Source organism: Ranitomeya variabilis, chromosome 5 (genome assembly GCF_051348905.1).
Source record: "Ranitomeya variabilis isolate aRanVar5 chromosome 5, aRanVar5.hap1, whole genome shotgun sequence".
In the NCBI taxonomy this organism is placed as follows: Eukaryota; Metazoa; Chordata; class Amphibia; order Anura; family Dendrobatidae; genus Ranitomeya; species Ranitomeya variabilis.
In genome coordinates, this window is record NC_135236.1 from 390,036,370 (window position 1) to 390,051,461 (window position 15,092).

The 15,092-nt window shown below is 39.9% G+C and overlaps 1 protein-coding gene across 20 annotated transcripts in view; it reads right to left on the reverse strand.

Moving 5' to 3' along the window:
• Window positions 1–11,391: 11,391 nt before the first annotated feature.
• Window positions 11,392–15,092, reverse strand: part of FOXP2 (forkhead box P2) — a 413,441-nt gene continuing 409,740 nt past the window's right edge. For 13 of the 20 annotated variants that reach the window (XM_077265038.1, XM_077265033.1, XM_077265041.1 and 10 more), the window contains one exon: window positions 11,392–15,092. This exon is cut by the window's right edge and continues 588 nt beyond it. The gene's annotated coding sequence lies outside the window, so the exon portion shown is untranslated. The other 7 variants (XM_077265047.1, XM_077265051.1, XM_077265045.1 and 4 more) reach the window with 1 other exon arrangement.

The window sequence follows — 15,092 nt, forward strand, 5'->3', positions numbered from 1 at the left end:
GAGCACTTTCAACCCCCAAGTGCTTCACAGAAGTTTATAACGCAGAGCCGTGAAAATAAAAAAATAATTGTTCTTTCCTCAAAAATTATGTTTTAGCAAGTAATTTTTTATTTTTGCAAGGGTAACAGGAGAAATTGGACCCCAACAGTTGTTGCCCAGTTTGTCCTGAGTACGCTGGTACCCCAAATGTGGGGGTAAACCACTGTTTGGGCGCACGTCGGGGCTTGGAAGGGAGGGAGCACCATTTGACTTTTTGAACGCAAGATTGGCTGGAATCAATGGTGGCGCCATGTTGCGTTTGGAGACCCCTGATGTGCCTAAACAGTGGAAACCTCTCAATTCTAACTTCAACACTAACCCCAACACACCCCTAATCCTAATCCCAACTGTAGCCATAACCCTAATCACAACCCTAACCCCAACACACCCCTAACCACAACCCTAACCGCAACACACCCGTAACCCTAATTCCAACCCTAATCCTAACCCTAATCCCAACCCTAACCCTAATCCCAACCCTAACCACAACTGTAACCCCAACGCACCCCTAACCCTATCCGTAACCCTAACCACAAGCCTAATCTTAACCCTATTTCCAACCCTAGCCCTAATTCCAACCCTAACTCTAATTCCAACCCTAACCCTAAGGCTATGTGCCCACGTTGCGGATTCGTGTGAGATTTTTCCGCACGATTTTTGAAAAATCTGCAGGTAAAAGGCACTGCGTTTTACCTGCGGATTTACAGCAGATTTCCAGTGTTTTTTTGTGCGGATTTCACCTGCAGATTCCTATTGAGGAACAGGTGTAAAACGCTGCGGAATCCGCACAAAGAATTGACATGCTGCGGAAAATACAACGCAGCGTTTCTGCACGGAATTTTCCGCACCATGGGCACAGCGGATTTGGTTTTCCATAGGTGTACATGGTACTGTAAACCTGATGGAAAACTGGTACGAATTCGCAGCGGCCAATCCGCTGCGGATCCGCGGCCATTCCGCTGCAGATCCGCGGCCAATCCGCTGCGGATCCGCGGCCAATCCGCTGCGGATCCGCAGCCAAATCCGCACTGTGTGCACATGCCATAACCCTAACCCTACCCCTAACCCTACCCGTAACCCTAACCCTACCCCTAACCCTACCCCTAGTTCTAACCCTAGTTCTAACCCTAACCCTAGTGGAAAAAGAAAAAAAAATATTTTCTTTATTTTATTATTGTCCCTACCTATGGGGGTGATAAAGGGGGGGGTTTATTTATTATTTTTTTTATTTTGATCGCTGTGATAGAACCTACCACAGCGATCAAAATGTACTTTGTAATGAATCTGCCGGCCGGCAGATTCGGCGGGCGCACTGAGCATGCGCCCGCCATTTTGGAAGATGGCGGCGCCCATGGAGGAGGCGGACGGGCACCGGGAGCCTCGGTAAGTATAAGGGGGGGGAGATCGGGGCACGGGGGGGGCGTCGGAGCACGGGGGAGTGACATAGGAGCACGGGGGGAGCGGACAGGAGGACGGGGGAGCGGAGCACAGGACGGAGGGGACTATGGGACAGATCGGTGGCTTGGGGGGGCGATCGGTGGGGTGGGGGGGTCACTTCAGTATTTCCAGCCATGGCCGATGATATTGCAGCATCGGCCATGGCTGGATTGTAATATTTCACCAGTTTTTTAGGTGAAATATTACAAATCGCTCTGATTGGCAGTTTCACTTTCAACAGCCAATCAGAGCGATCGTAGCCACGGGGGGGTGAAGCCATCCCCCCTGGGCTGAAGTACCACTCCCCCTGTCCCTGCAGAACGGGTGAAATCGGAGTTAACCCTTTCACCCGCTCTGCAGCGATGCGATCATTCCATGACGCCACATAGGCGTCATGGGTCGGATTGGCACGGGTTTTCATGACGCCTACGTGGCGTCAAAGGTCGGGAAGGGGTTAAAGCAAAAGGTGGCTACTTAGAAGAACCTAGAATATAAGACATATTTAATTCCATATGTGTTAATTCATAGTTTTGACGCCTTCAGTGTGAATGTACAATTTTCATAGTCATGAAAATATAGAAAAATCTTTAAATGAGAAGGTGTGTCCAAACTTTTGGTCTGTACTGTAAGGCATGTGGTAAGGGACGGGGAAATGGAAGTACTGATGATGGTGCACGCAAATGCCGAAGATGTGGGGCAGGTGTGACTGCATCTGTTGCTGGAGCACAATAAACACACCTGTTGTGAATTTGGATTCTGGGCTCCCCCGGTGGCCGCTTGTGGAATTGGACTTGTCATCCTCTTTCCTGTTTCACCTGATTCCATCAGTAGTGGGTGTCGCTATTTAAGCTCATTTCTCTGGTGGTTTCTTTCCGGTCAACAATGTTATCTGATGCCTCTCAGTGCTTGTTCCTGCTTCTAGACAACTACTGATAAGTTGGACTTTTGTCCATGTTTTGTTTTGCCTATTTCTTCCAGTTCGCAGCTGAAGTTTTGTTACTGTGTCTGGAAAGCTCTCGTCGATCAGGGATTGCTACTCTGGCGTTATGAGTTAATGCCAGAGTTTAAGGTAATCTCTGGATGGTGCTTTGTTAGTATTTTTCTGCTGACCATGAAAGTATACTATCTGTCTTCTGCTATCTAGTAAGCGGACCTCAAATTTGCTAAGACTATTTTCCTGCTGCGTTTGTTGTTTCATCTGAACTCACCGTCATTATATGTGGGGGGCTACTGTCTTCTTTGGAATATTTCTCTAGAGGTGAGCCAGGTCTTATATTTCCCTCTGCTAGCTATTTAGGTCTTAGGCCAGAGCTGGGCATCTAGCTTAAGCTAGATGCCCAGCTCTGGCCTAAGACCTAAATAGCTAGCAGAGGGAAATATAAGACCTGGCTCACCTCTAGAGAAATATTCCAAAGAAGACAGTAGCCCCCCACATATAATGACGGTGAGTTCAGATGAAACAACAAACGCAGCAGGAAAATAGTCTTAGCAAATTTGAGGTCCGCTTACTAGATAGCAGAAGACAGATAGTATACTTTCATGGTCAGCAGAAAAATACTAACAAAGCACCATCCAGAGATTACCTTAAACTCTGGCATTAACTCATAACGCCAGAGTAGCAATCCCTGATCGACGAGAGCTTTCCAGACACAGTAACAAAACTTCAGCTGCGAACTGGAAGAAATAGGCAAAACAAAACATGGACAAAAGTCCAACTTATCAGTAGTTGTCTAGAAGCAGGAACAAGCACTGAGAGGCATCAGATAACATTGTTGACCGGAAAGAAACCACCAGAGAAATGAGCTTAAATAGCGACACCCACTACTGATGGAATCAGGTGAAACAGGAAAGAGGATGACAAGTCCAATTCCACAAGCGGCCACCGGGGGAGCCCAGAATCCAAATTCACAACACACACCCATTCACAACACATTGGTTCCAGCCACACCAGTGCAAACAGGTGGTCAATTGAATAGCAGATAATTATTCCAGCATGATTGCCAGCACAACCCAGTCTTCCACGTGGTCCAGTCTCACCAGCCAAAAGTCTTGATCACCTAAACCTCACCTTGATCCTCCTTCCTCCCACCATGTTGGGTCCCAGGAGACCAGGGATCCCACACTAGGACACTCCAAGGAGCTCTTTACAATATAATTTCTTGATTGTGGCCTCTCATCTTGCATGCTTTAAAGGGGGCAGGACTGGAGCAGTGACGGCAGTAAGACGATGATGGTGAAGAATGGTAAAGTTTGCCTAAGGAGCTAGATGATGATGAGACACAGTTGCCAGTGAGTAAGGTTGTTGTTAAGTCACCAAGTCAGGAGGACCAGGGTGCAGCAGTGGAAGATGACGTGAATGTCAATGAGTTAGGTGTTCCCCAATCTGCGACTTTTTTAAAGACAGATCTGAAAGAAAAATAGAAAGTCATTTGCAACCTGTGCCACACCAAGATCAGCAGAGGCCTGACCACAAAGAGCCTAACCACCAAAGAGCTCCTAATTGGGTGGGCTGAATGCCTGGGTCCACAATTGGTTCCATCGTGTGACACCATTGCCACTTCCACTGTGCTAGGTGCTTCACAATCAACTGTTCATGACACTGGCACAGATGCCTCCTGCCCTGCACTTGACCTTTCACATTCTGAGGAACCATCATCAGGCACTGACAAAATCCTGTCCCAATACAGCATTCAGCTGTTCCTACCCCAGGCTTTGGAACAAAAAAAAGTAACACTCACCCACAGGCCCATAAAATACACGGCCACATTTCCAGGCTGCTTGCCATGGAAATGGTGCCTTCTAGGCTTGAAAAAAGAGAATTTCCGAGAACTTATGGCAGCAGCCATTTCTTGGTACTTGGTCCCCAGCTGCCACTTTTTCTCCCAGTGTGATGTCCCCGCTTTTGTACAAGCATGTGTTAAGGAACATCAAAGGTGTCCTTACCAATGCAGGTACTGGGATTGTACACTTAACAACCAAGATGTTGACAAGCAGCTGTGGTCAGGGATGCTACATTTCCCTGATTGGACACTCAGTAAACATGGTGGAGGCTAGGGCCAAGTCCCACCCTTGCAAGGCACATGTACTACTGATGCCGAGAATTGCTGCTCTACTTCGATCAGGGTTTCTTCCACCTGCTACAGCAGTTCCTGCATCCCCTCCTGATCCTTCACATCTTCCCTCCCCTATGTAGTATCTCAGAGCATGTCATCCACATCATACAGAAGCTAGAAGCTCTGCTACATTGCCTCAGCGAAGCAGAAACAGGCTCTGCTGAAGCTAATTTGTCTAGAAGACAAATTGCACAGCAGGGTTATATAAAGGAAAAACTGGCCAGACCGATCTGTGGCTTTTGCCGCTGAACCTCCAACCAGGCATGGTCAAGAGAGATATTTGTCATAACCTGGTGGTGGCTGTGAAGCTTGGCAAGCTCCCACACGCACCCTGCTTGGCCCACATGCTTAATTTGGTATTTAAGTGGTTTCTGAAAACCTACCTAGATTTCCCAGAGCTCCTGGTCGAGGTGCATCGCATCAGAGCCCATATCCGCAAGCCAGCTATAGCTGCAACCGCTCTGGAAGTGCTGCAGCATGTCATGCAAGTGCCATCTCACCAACTGGTGTGCGACATCACCACACGCTGGAACTTCACACTGCTCATGCTGGCAAGGGTTGGTAAGTAGCAGAGGCCAGTTTTTGAATACCAGCTCCAACATGCTTGTCAGTATTCTTGGCAACTTCCGCACAAAACAATTGAAGAGAGGGCTTGCATGTCTGACATTTATGCAGTTCTCCAAGACTTTGAGTATTCCACAAAGATGGTGAGTGGCTATGATTCCATAATCAGTGCAATGATCCTGAATCTGTGCCTACTTAAAGAGTCGTTGAGCACAATTAAAGCTTAAGCTTTGCATGCGCACTAGGTGATGATGGAGGAAGACATGAGGGCAAAGTGCAATAATAATAAATTCTAGTATTTTCACACTGTGGATTAACTTAGGTGTGAGTGTAATACAACATTGCACTGTTAGTAATCCCAATTCATCAATGCTTGAGCAATTAAATAAGCTAACAAATAGTAATACCAACCATAATGTATACAATAGATTATTTTAATATTAATATTTGTATCCATATCTGACATGTAGGAGGGTTGCAGATTGGATAGACTGCATATTAGGAATGCTAAATAAAAAATATTTTATATATTCCAAATAAAGGTTATTTTTTAATTAGTGGTGATCCCACTGTAGTCAGTTTGTGGAGTGCTTTGAGTTTTGAGGTCCTCAAACAGTGAATTGATTAAAATGGTGCTATACCAGAAGGCCATTATGGAAAATATGTTTAAAAAATTCCCATTAGACAATGCTAGCGGCAGGAGGCAAGCTTCCTGGCCCAATCAAGAAGATGTGGGAGACACACACCAGGTACAGCAGAGGCAGGGGTACACATTCAAAAGCCTGGGCCAATTTCATGACACCCCCAGTGTCCAGGCCCTGATGAACGGGGTTTTTTGACAGGGAGGGAAAAGTTTTTACAGATGGTCAAGCAATATCTGGCTGACAAAACTAGCATACTCCCTAATTCCTCTGTGTCCTACAACTATTGGGTCTCAAAGCTGGACACCTGGCATGAACAGTCCATCTATGCCTAGAAGTTGTTGTGCTGCCCTGCCGCTAGCGTCTTGTGTGAGCAGGTTTTTAGTGCTACGAGAGGGGGTCATAACAGATAGGTGCTTTCAGCTGTCATCAGAAAATGCTGACAGGCTCACTCTGATAAAAATGAGCAAAGCCTGGATTAGCCCTGACTTTTCCACACCATTAGATGATGAATACAAAACTCCCAAATACATTTTGTGAGCGCACGAGGTCTGGCAGTAGATACGCCAAAAGACCCCGACCTCACCAAATCAGCTCAAAACAAACCATGCCAAAAGGAGAAAAATTCAGAGCAATGATTTATAAAACAAACTTTAATTGCCATAAATAGTACAAAAATATATATCAAAACATTACATTATTTAATGACTAGAGCACAGGATTCATCCTGAGCTCTAGTCATTAAATAATGTAATGTTTTGATATATATTTTTGTACTATTTATGGCAATTAAAGTTTGTTTTATAAATCATTGCTCTGAATTTTTCTCCTTTTGGCACCATTAGATGATGGCAGCACATAAAGTGTTTTTAAACTTCAATATTTGAATGAGGCCCATCAGTTGTTGCCATCATGAGTCAATGAATGACCCTCCTAATATTTTTTTCCTGGCTTTGTACTTTGTGAGGGAAGGAATACATCAGCTACACTTTGTTAATTTTTTAATGAGGCACTCCACTTGGTGCCTTCAATGATATATGGATGTATAATCCTTATAATTTTTTTCTGACTTTGCACTGTATGTGCAAAGCCCTTATGAGTGCAGAAGGACTACAACAACACTTTGTTAATTTTTTAATGAGGTACTCCACTTGTTGCCTTCAAGGGTGTATGGATGACCCCGCCTGTAATTTTTGACAAGCTTTGCACTGCTTTTATGAGTGTGAGTGCAACAACTACACTTTGTTCACAATATTTGAATGAGGCACTACAGTTGGTGCTTTCAAGTGAGTAGGGATGACCATGCTTGTAAATTTTGGCAGGCTTTCTATTTAGCGCATAGCCTTTTTGAGTCTAGGAATTCCACTACATGACAATTTGAACAGAATGTTTATTAGGTCCTCCATTATGTCTAACCCTTGTCAGGCTGCATAATTTTACAACCTTAACAGGCTGCATAGGTACAATTGTACCTTCACATATACCTCCACTGTGGGAAGACTTTACTTGGTTTCAGAAACTAAAGTTCATTCAGCTACAAATGTTATGCTGATATCTATTGTTCAGTGTTGTTACTGGTCACTTATGTTGCTGTCAATTAAGTTAATTCAAACTGGGAGTGGCTTCTACTTGTCTTCCTGCCTCCCTCCTCTCATTAGCCATTTTGCTGTTCATCTCATTGCTGTGAGCACACATTTCTAGGCTTGTGAAGTCTTCAATTTCTTGGAAACGAAGGTAGGAAAGTCTCACAGCATCTAACAGCCAGTTATACCTTTATTCTCATTATGTGGGGACAGAACAGTCAAATTGTCTTTCAGCCTGGACTTGGCTTACATATATTTTGTATGAAACTTATCACTATAGGTATAATTTTTATACGAAAAATGGATAATAATTAGTATCTACATATTGTTTTACGATGTTTTATTTATATTCAGCACAAAATACGAAGCCAAAATTCATCTAGCAAGTCATCATGAGTGATAGTAATGCTGGATCTAGTTTCCGCCATAATCCAAGAAAACGTGTTTGCAGGTTAGTATAATTTTGTGAAAAGCCAATAATGTAGTATTTCGGAAAATTATTTATTTTACATTTTTTCATATTTACAGATTTACGTCTGACGAAATAATGTGAATGCTAGAAGAATCTGATTCTGAGCATGAGGATGAACCATATGTTGCATCTGATGATGAAAACTATGTACCACAAGTGGATGTTACTGAAGAAGATTCAGACATTGAACAAGAAATGGTCGTAGAGCATGAAAATGAATACGAATCAGACGAAAGTGTTGAGGATGATTCTGTGCCTCAAAGTGCAGGCGACATTTGGACTGCTAAGGATGAAACTCAATGGTGCAGTAATCCACTGCCAAATGCACAAACAAAATCTCGTAATGTCCTACGACAAAGAGGTGGCCCTGCAGCAATCAGCAACCTATATACAGCAAAAGAGCTATTCAAGTCCATCATGACTCCCGAGATGTGTGACATCATATTACGGGAAACGAATCGAAAGGCCAAGAGAGTTTGTGATGCTTACAACAACGAACTGGTACAACGTTTTCCTGATTCTTCCAAACGGCCACCACAAAAAACATTCAAGCAATTTACTGAAACTGAACTTCATGCATTTTTGGGCATACTGATTGCTGCTGGTGTGCACAGAGCCAACAAAGAGAATCTGGAGGAAATGTGGAATGTTGCTGCTCTGCCTCTTATACGTGCAGCCATGTCTCGTGACCGCTTCAAGATGATACTCAGATTTATCAGGTTTGACAACGAAAATACACGTGCAGAACGTGTGCAAACAGATAAAGCTGCACCAATACGGGACATCTGGACAATGCTGAACAGTAATCTGGAGAGAGCCTACAAGCCATATCATTGTATCACCGTCGACGAGCAATTATTTCCATTTAGAGGTCATACTAAATTTACCCAGTATATACCTTCAAAACCAGCTAAATATGGCATAAAGATTTTCTGGGCTTGTGACTCATCAAATGCCTACCCTTTACAAGGTCAGCTCTACACTGGGAAACCAACTGATGGTCCTCGACAAGTAAACATTGGAGAACGAACAGTATTGGACCTAGTGAGCTCGTATAAAGGCTCTGGAAGAAATGTCACCACCGATAACTTCTTTACAACCATGGAACTAGCTAAGGTATTGAACTCCTGGAACATGACACTAGTTGGTACAGTGAGAAAAAACAAAAGGTTCCTACCTAACAACATGCAGCCTGCCAAAGAAAGGCCTGTAAACTCGACAAATTTTGCCTACAATCATGATGCAACAGTCTGTTCATATGTACCAAAGAAGAACAAATCAGTCGTGCTTCTATCATCTATGCACATGACGGGAGAAGTTGAAGAGACACTAGCAGCCAAGCCAGAGATAATAAAATACTACAACATAACAAAAGGTGGCGTTGATGTTATGGATAAAATGTTGGGAGAGTACACTGTGAAACGACGAACATCACGTTGGACTTTGGCATTTTTCTACAATATGATTGATGTCAGTGGGTTAGCATCCTACATCATCTACAGAGAACACAATCCAAGCTTCAGGGCAAAGGATCAACGAAGAAAGTTCCTGAAAGATCTCGCAAATCAGCTGTGTATGATTGCAATTGAAGATCGTAGTACAAACAAAATGATAATGAGAAACCATTTTCTTCGAGGTGCAGTAGAAATGGTGCTTGGACGATGCATTGTGGTAGCATCGCAGCCAGCAGCTGGCCCCAACATACCTCATGGTAGTCGTGGACCCTCCCCTGTTGTTGGTAGTTGCTATGTCTGCAGAGACCTGAGGCGAAAACAACGCAAGACTAGAAAGTCTTGTGTGGTTTGTGTGAAACCCATTTGCGATGAACACTCTGTAGCAAAGCCAACATGCATTACTTGCAAAGAAAATCAATAAAAAAAAGTTTCTTACATTTTCTTTTATAATGTAAATGAACAGTTTTTTACTTGTTTATAATAGTTAAATAGCATTATCATTAAAAAAAAATTTATGCTTTTTCCCTTGCATTATCTTCATTCAAAATATATGAGGTACATTTGTACCTATGCAGCTTGTTATGGATGCAAAAAGATCTCGACCCCTTATCTCGGAAGCGGGTGGAGATATTTTATTGAAATTTGGCCAATATATTCTGGACCAAAAATGTAGAGATGTCACGAAATTTCAGCCCTCTACGTCTTTTCAAAAAAAAGTTATTGCAATTTTAAAACGGAATAGTTACAATTGTACCTATTCAGCCGGATAAGGGTTAATACAGGGTGTATCGGAGTCACTCTTCCATCTAATTTTTGGCAGTTCTTGCTTATTTTATAAATTACACTGACATTTCCAAATTTCAAAATAATAAAAATGTATTACAAAATAATAAAAAGATACATTTTTGTTTACTTAAATTATTATTTTTTATGTCCATTTTAAATTTTGCCTTATTTACAAGTCATTATGCAAGAAAGAATGTTTCTTGTCATTTATTTCCTGTAAATTCCAATTTGTCATCGATATTGAATGTTTTACTGTCAGTCCTTAAAGTGAAAAGTGTGACACTATTGTTCTCAGCAGCGATCTGGGAGTCAGAGATGCTTCCATAAGTCTTCCCCATTTCTGTTCTCCTTCCGTTCAGAAATTTTTCTATCAGTTTCAATATTTTCACTGCTCCCCAGACCTCCTTGTGGGGTCTGCTGGAAAAATGCTCAGATTTACCATTGACTCCCATTATAATCGTTTTTAAAAATCAGTATCTAAGCATTAGGAATTGCTCAGTTCGAGTAATGAGCATCTGAGCATTTCATTGCTTGCTCATACCTAATATATAAATATATATATATATATATATATATATATATATATATATATATATATATATACATATATATATATATATATATATATATATATATATATATATATATATATAGATAGATAGATAGATATAGCAAGAAAAAGGAACAGCACAACAATAGTACTTATCTTCGGGTGCAAGGCCCCAGGTAATCAGTCCAACGATTACACCAGATTCACAGAGATTCAAAAAAGAGGCAGCACTCCATACTCATGGTGAAACATGTGGTAGGTTTAATCGACCCACATAGCCGGGCGACGTTTCAGCTCTATCTGAGCCTTTATCAAGCCTTGATAAAGGCTCAGATAGAGCTGAAACGTCGCCCGGCTATGTGGGTCGATTAAACCTACCACATGTTTCACCATGAGTATGGAGTGCTGCCTCTTTTTTGAATCTCTATAGATATATATAGCTATATATATATATATATATATATATATATATATATATATATATATCTATATACCTGTACACAGATCAGAGAAAGAACTATAAATATCCACTACATGAAACTCTTGTAATTTTTCTCATGAAAGCAGATTTGTACTCAGCAGTTGGTCAGATTTGGCGATATCACTTGCTTAGTTTCTTCGATTAATATGCCCCAGGCAACTATGTTCATAGATGACATGGCATGCAAATAATTTAAGTGAAGGTTAAAAAAAGCTACTTCGATAACAGCCGTAGCTCAACACGGGACATTTATTCCAACAATAAAATCCAAGTGATGCAATGTTACTCATTTTCTGCTCAACCATAACATCTGATAATTGCTAAACTATCATTGACTGTACTCACTGCTCTTCTTTACAAGATCTTTTACACAAACACTTTTGGACTGAATACTTTATACAATACATGTGGTATAATCTGTAAACATACAGTAACAATATAGGGAGCTAAACTGTAAGGAATATCAATCTAATAATAATAATTTGGTCAAAAGAATTAGATATTTTATTTTATTCCAGAAATGTAGGCAAATGAATGAAATGGTTTCATATACATGTTTACATCCAACAGTTCAGAAATATTGTTTATACATATAGTAAAAATGTACATCCTTTTACCAAACCAGATCTCATTGGTGAAAGATTCTAAATTATATGAACAAATATACCAATGATCCAAAAGCATAAGACATAGTATATTAACTACAAGTACAAAAAAAACAAGTTTAACAAAAAAAAACAGAAATAAAAAAATGGTAATTTTCATACTTTAGCATGTCAAGTTTCTTTTCATGTACGGATGTGAATACATTTGCAACAGCTTCAAGTGAATGTGACCAACGTCAACATAGTTTAAATATTTTTTCAGTGGTACAGTAGATATATATTCTACCTGTGCTTCCAATTACCTCGACTGAGATTATATAGAAATGGAGTTAAGGAGCTGTGGGTGTAAAATGAGTATGATTGCTTCCCCAAATGTCTTAAACATAATTCACACTTAATTCTACCTAATACGTCTAACAGTCACAAGAAAATTGAATTGATGTTCAAATATAAGAAGTTTGCCATGATTCCCACCATATAGAATTTCATCCATATACTCACTATCTTGGTAACACTTCTTTCCAACAAATAGTAAAGGCAGCCATTTTGTAAAATGAGCCAATGTTTATGGTTTAGGAATCAGATATAACTTTTTGTTTGTTGTTCATTAAGTTTTTCTATGCAATCCCGTAACATAAAATGGCAGCCTACACTTTGCATGGGCATTAAGTGCACCTAAAGCAATTGTGTTTATAATAATGGAAATATGTCAAATAAAAATCTGATAACTCCCTGGTGTTAGAGGTAGACAGTTTTCTTTCAAATCCTAGGTTTGGTCCTTTTATTTTATTCAGCAGTGAAAGCCATGAATACAAGAACAAATAACAGCTGTTACAATTCAACCATGACTTCTAACATCAGAGAATTCAAGATATGAACACACAGTACACAGTAATGAAAAAGTATCAAAATTAGTTTGCCTCAAAAAGATAAATAAACAGGTATATACCACCAATACATAAACAGATGTTTGTGCTACAGGTAAAATTAGCTGTATACAAAACATAATGGATCCCCATCATCATCATATGATAGAAGCAAGAATACATGAGCCATTTTAATTGTCAGACATTATGCTTTATAAGGTATGCACAGAAGTTCAAGCAATAAATACATACATTAGTTCAAAGCCTTACAACAGCTACGCAAAGCAGAGCGGGAAAGCGGGTTTGCTATTACTAGCAAGCAATGATATAAGAGTAAAAATTAATGAAATGCATTAAAGCAACATTTTTCTTAGAAAAAAGTCTGGTCATTTATGGGTCCACCAACATTTTTACATAATATGCACAATTATCAAAATACAGACCAAGCATCTCAGAAAACCCCCAAAAAACCTAACATCTAATTTCAAAGCAACTGCAGTTTTGGAGGTTTTTCTGGTATATGTGCAAGCAGCTATTTTTAATTGTATTTATACAAAACCCATGCAAAACTCTACAGGTATATGCATTCTGTGGCTGAGACTTCCTTTCAAAGTTTTGTAACTGAGGTATGCATACTTAAGCATTGTCGTCTTTGGCCACTTTCTTGATGGTGCAAGTATCACATTAATTTTTATACTACCAAGGTGGACACACATATGAAGACTAATTGCCCCATTTTCATAGTTAGTCTTTCCCTATTTATCATAATGATCAAGGGCGCTCTTTCCATAAGTAATGTAACATGTTCATCTGATGCTAGAAAACTGAGCTTTCTGCTGATATGACCAATAGACAAACACCATGAAAATAGCAGGTACTGTGATACTGTGACAATTAATGTTATCTGCCTTGTTTTTCCTTTGTTTCTAATTTTGTTTTGTGCAGAGGTAGAAGCTTTCAGAAAGCCTTTTGGGTAAGTGGGAAAACCCCTTTGAAAGCTGTTGTGTCCTTCTATTTGGCGTGATAGATGACTGTGTATATCTTTAAGTAATTCTCGCTGACTCCAGCGAAGAATAAATGATGAGCTTAGTTTGCAAGAACCAGTTCCATCATATGGAGCTGGTACATATGTTAAGCTCTAGCAGCCACCTTCTGTCAAAAACTGTTTGTAAAGCAATAACCATAATTAGGTTATGAGGTCCCTCGGTTTGGGTAAAGTATTATCAAGACTTGGCACAGCACATAAAAAGCAACATGTAAAGTTTCTAGGTTTTAGAAAACACCTATGTTATTACAACATAGCAAATAATTTTAACATTTTTGGGTTTGGATTTTCTGTTTGAAAACTAGCATTCCAACAAGTTGGTCAGTGCAAGTTTTTAGAAGGGGTGTATTGTTAGTGTTAGTATCCCGTATAAGCAGAGGCAGAATTCTATGTAACTTTGGTTTGACTGAAAATAAATACCATGGTCTACGATTGCTATATCTTTGATTTCAGTGTAAAACTTACCTAGCTCACTTTAAATCAATATGAAATTATTTTTTTGGCTTTACTAGACCGTTTACGTTTGGTTCCTACATTTTTTTTCTATTTATTATAACTTAAGACTATAAAAATAGTACACAACAGATAGACCATACAGTACAAGACATTATAACAACATGTATTCACCACGAAAATAAAAAAAAATAATAACAAATGACTGTATGGGAAGTAAAATTAAAATAAAACACAATGTTTATATATAACAATATGCAATCTGCATTTGTCAAGTACATATATATTTTGGTTGGTTGGTCATCCACATTTTGTTGCTATCAATCTTCCACTGGAGAGATTGTTCTCACCTTTGTCTTATGCAAAATCTTCATAGTATTTAGAGTGGCTTGTGCCTCAGAAGAAGAATACATTATTTCTCTTTGAACTTTCCTTATTGGTTTCTTTGTGTAGGGCTAAATAAAAAGATCCCAGAGGTCATCAGAAAACAGCAGGTAGTTCCTGGAACGGTTCCTTTGTATTAATTAAAGTTACAGAAGACTGACCAAAGCAAGTGGCTGCTTCTGTCGTTGAGCTATTGGCCATTGTTAGAGTTGGCTTTGGTTTGCAGCTGTAGCCTTTGACTGTGTTTTCAGGTAGACAAAGCTTTATCACAAGGAGGTAAATAGTACAGTTGTAAGATATATGCAGATATGCAAATGTTTCTATGGCGTTCGCACATACAATGTTAGTTTAGGATTGCACTTTACAACTTAACACTAACAGCACAGACTGGAAGCCTAAAGGTTTTTGGATGTCGCAACAGTCTAATTACTGTGTTTTGTTATATCAAATTTATGTCATTTACAGTTGGTGGTACCAACATAAAAAAAGAAAACGAACAAAAAAAAGCACAAAAACAAAAAGAAATGTGCTTGTTTGATTTTGCTTTTCACTTTAGCTAAACAAGCAGTGTTACTAACTTTTGATCCTACTCCTGTGCAAATTAAAAACGATAACAACA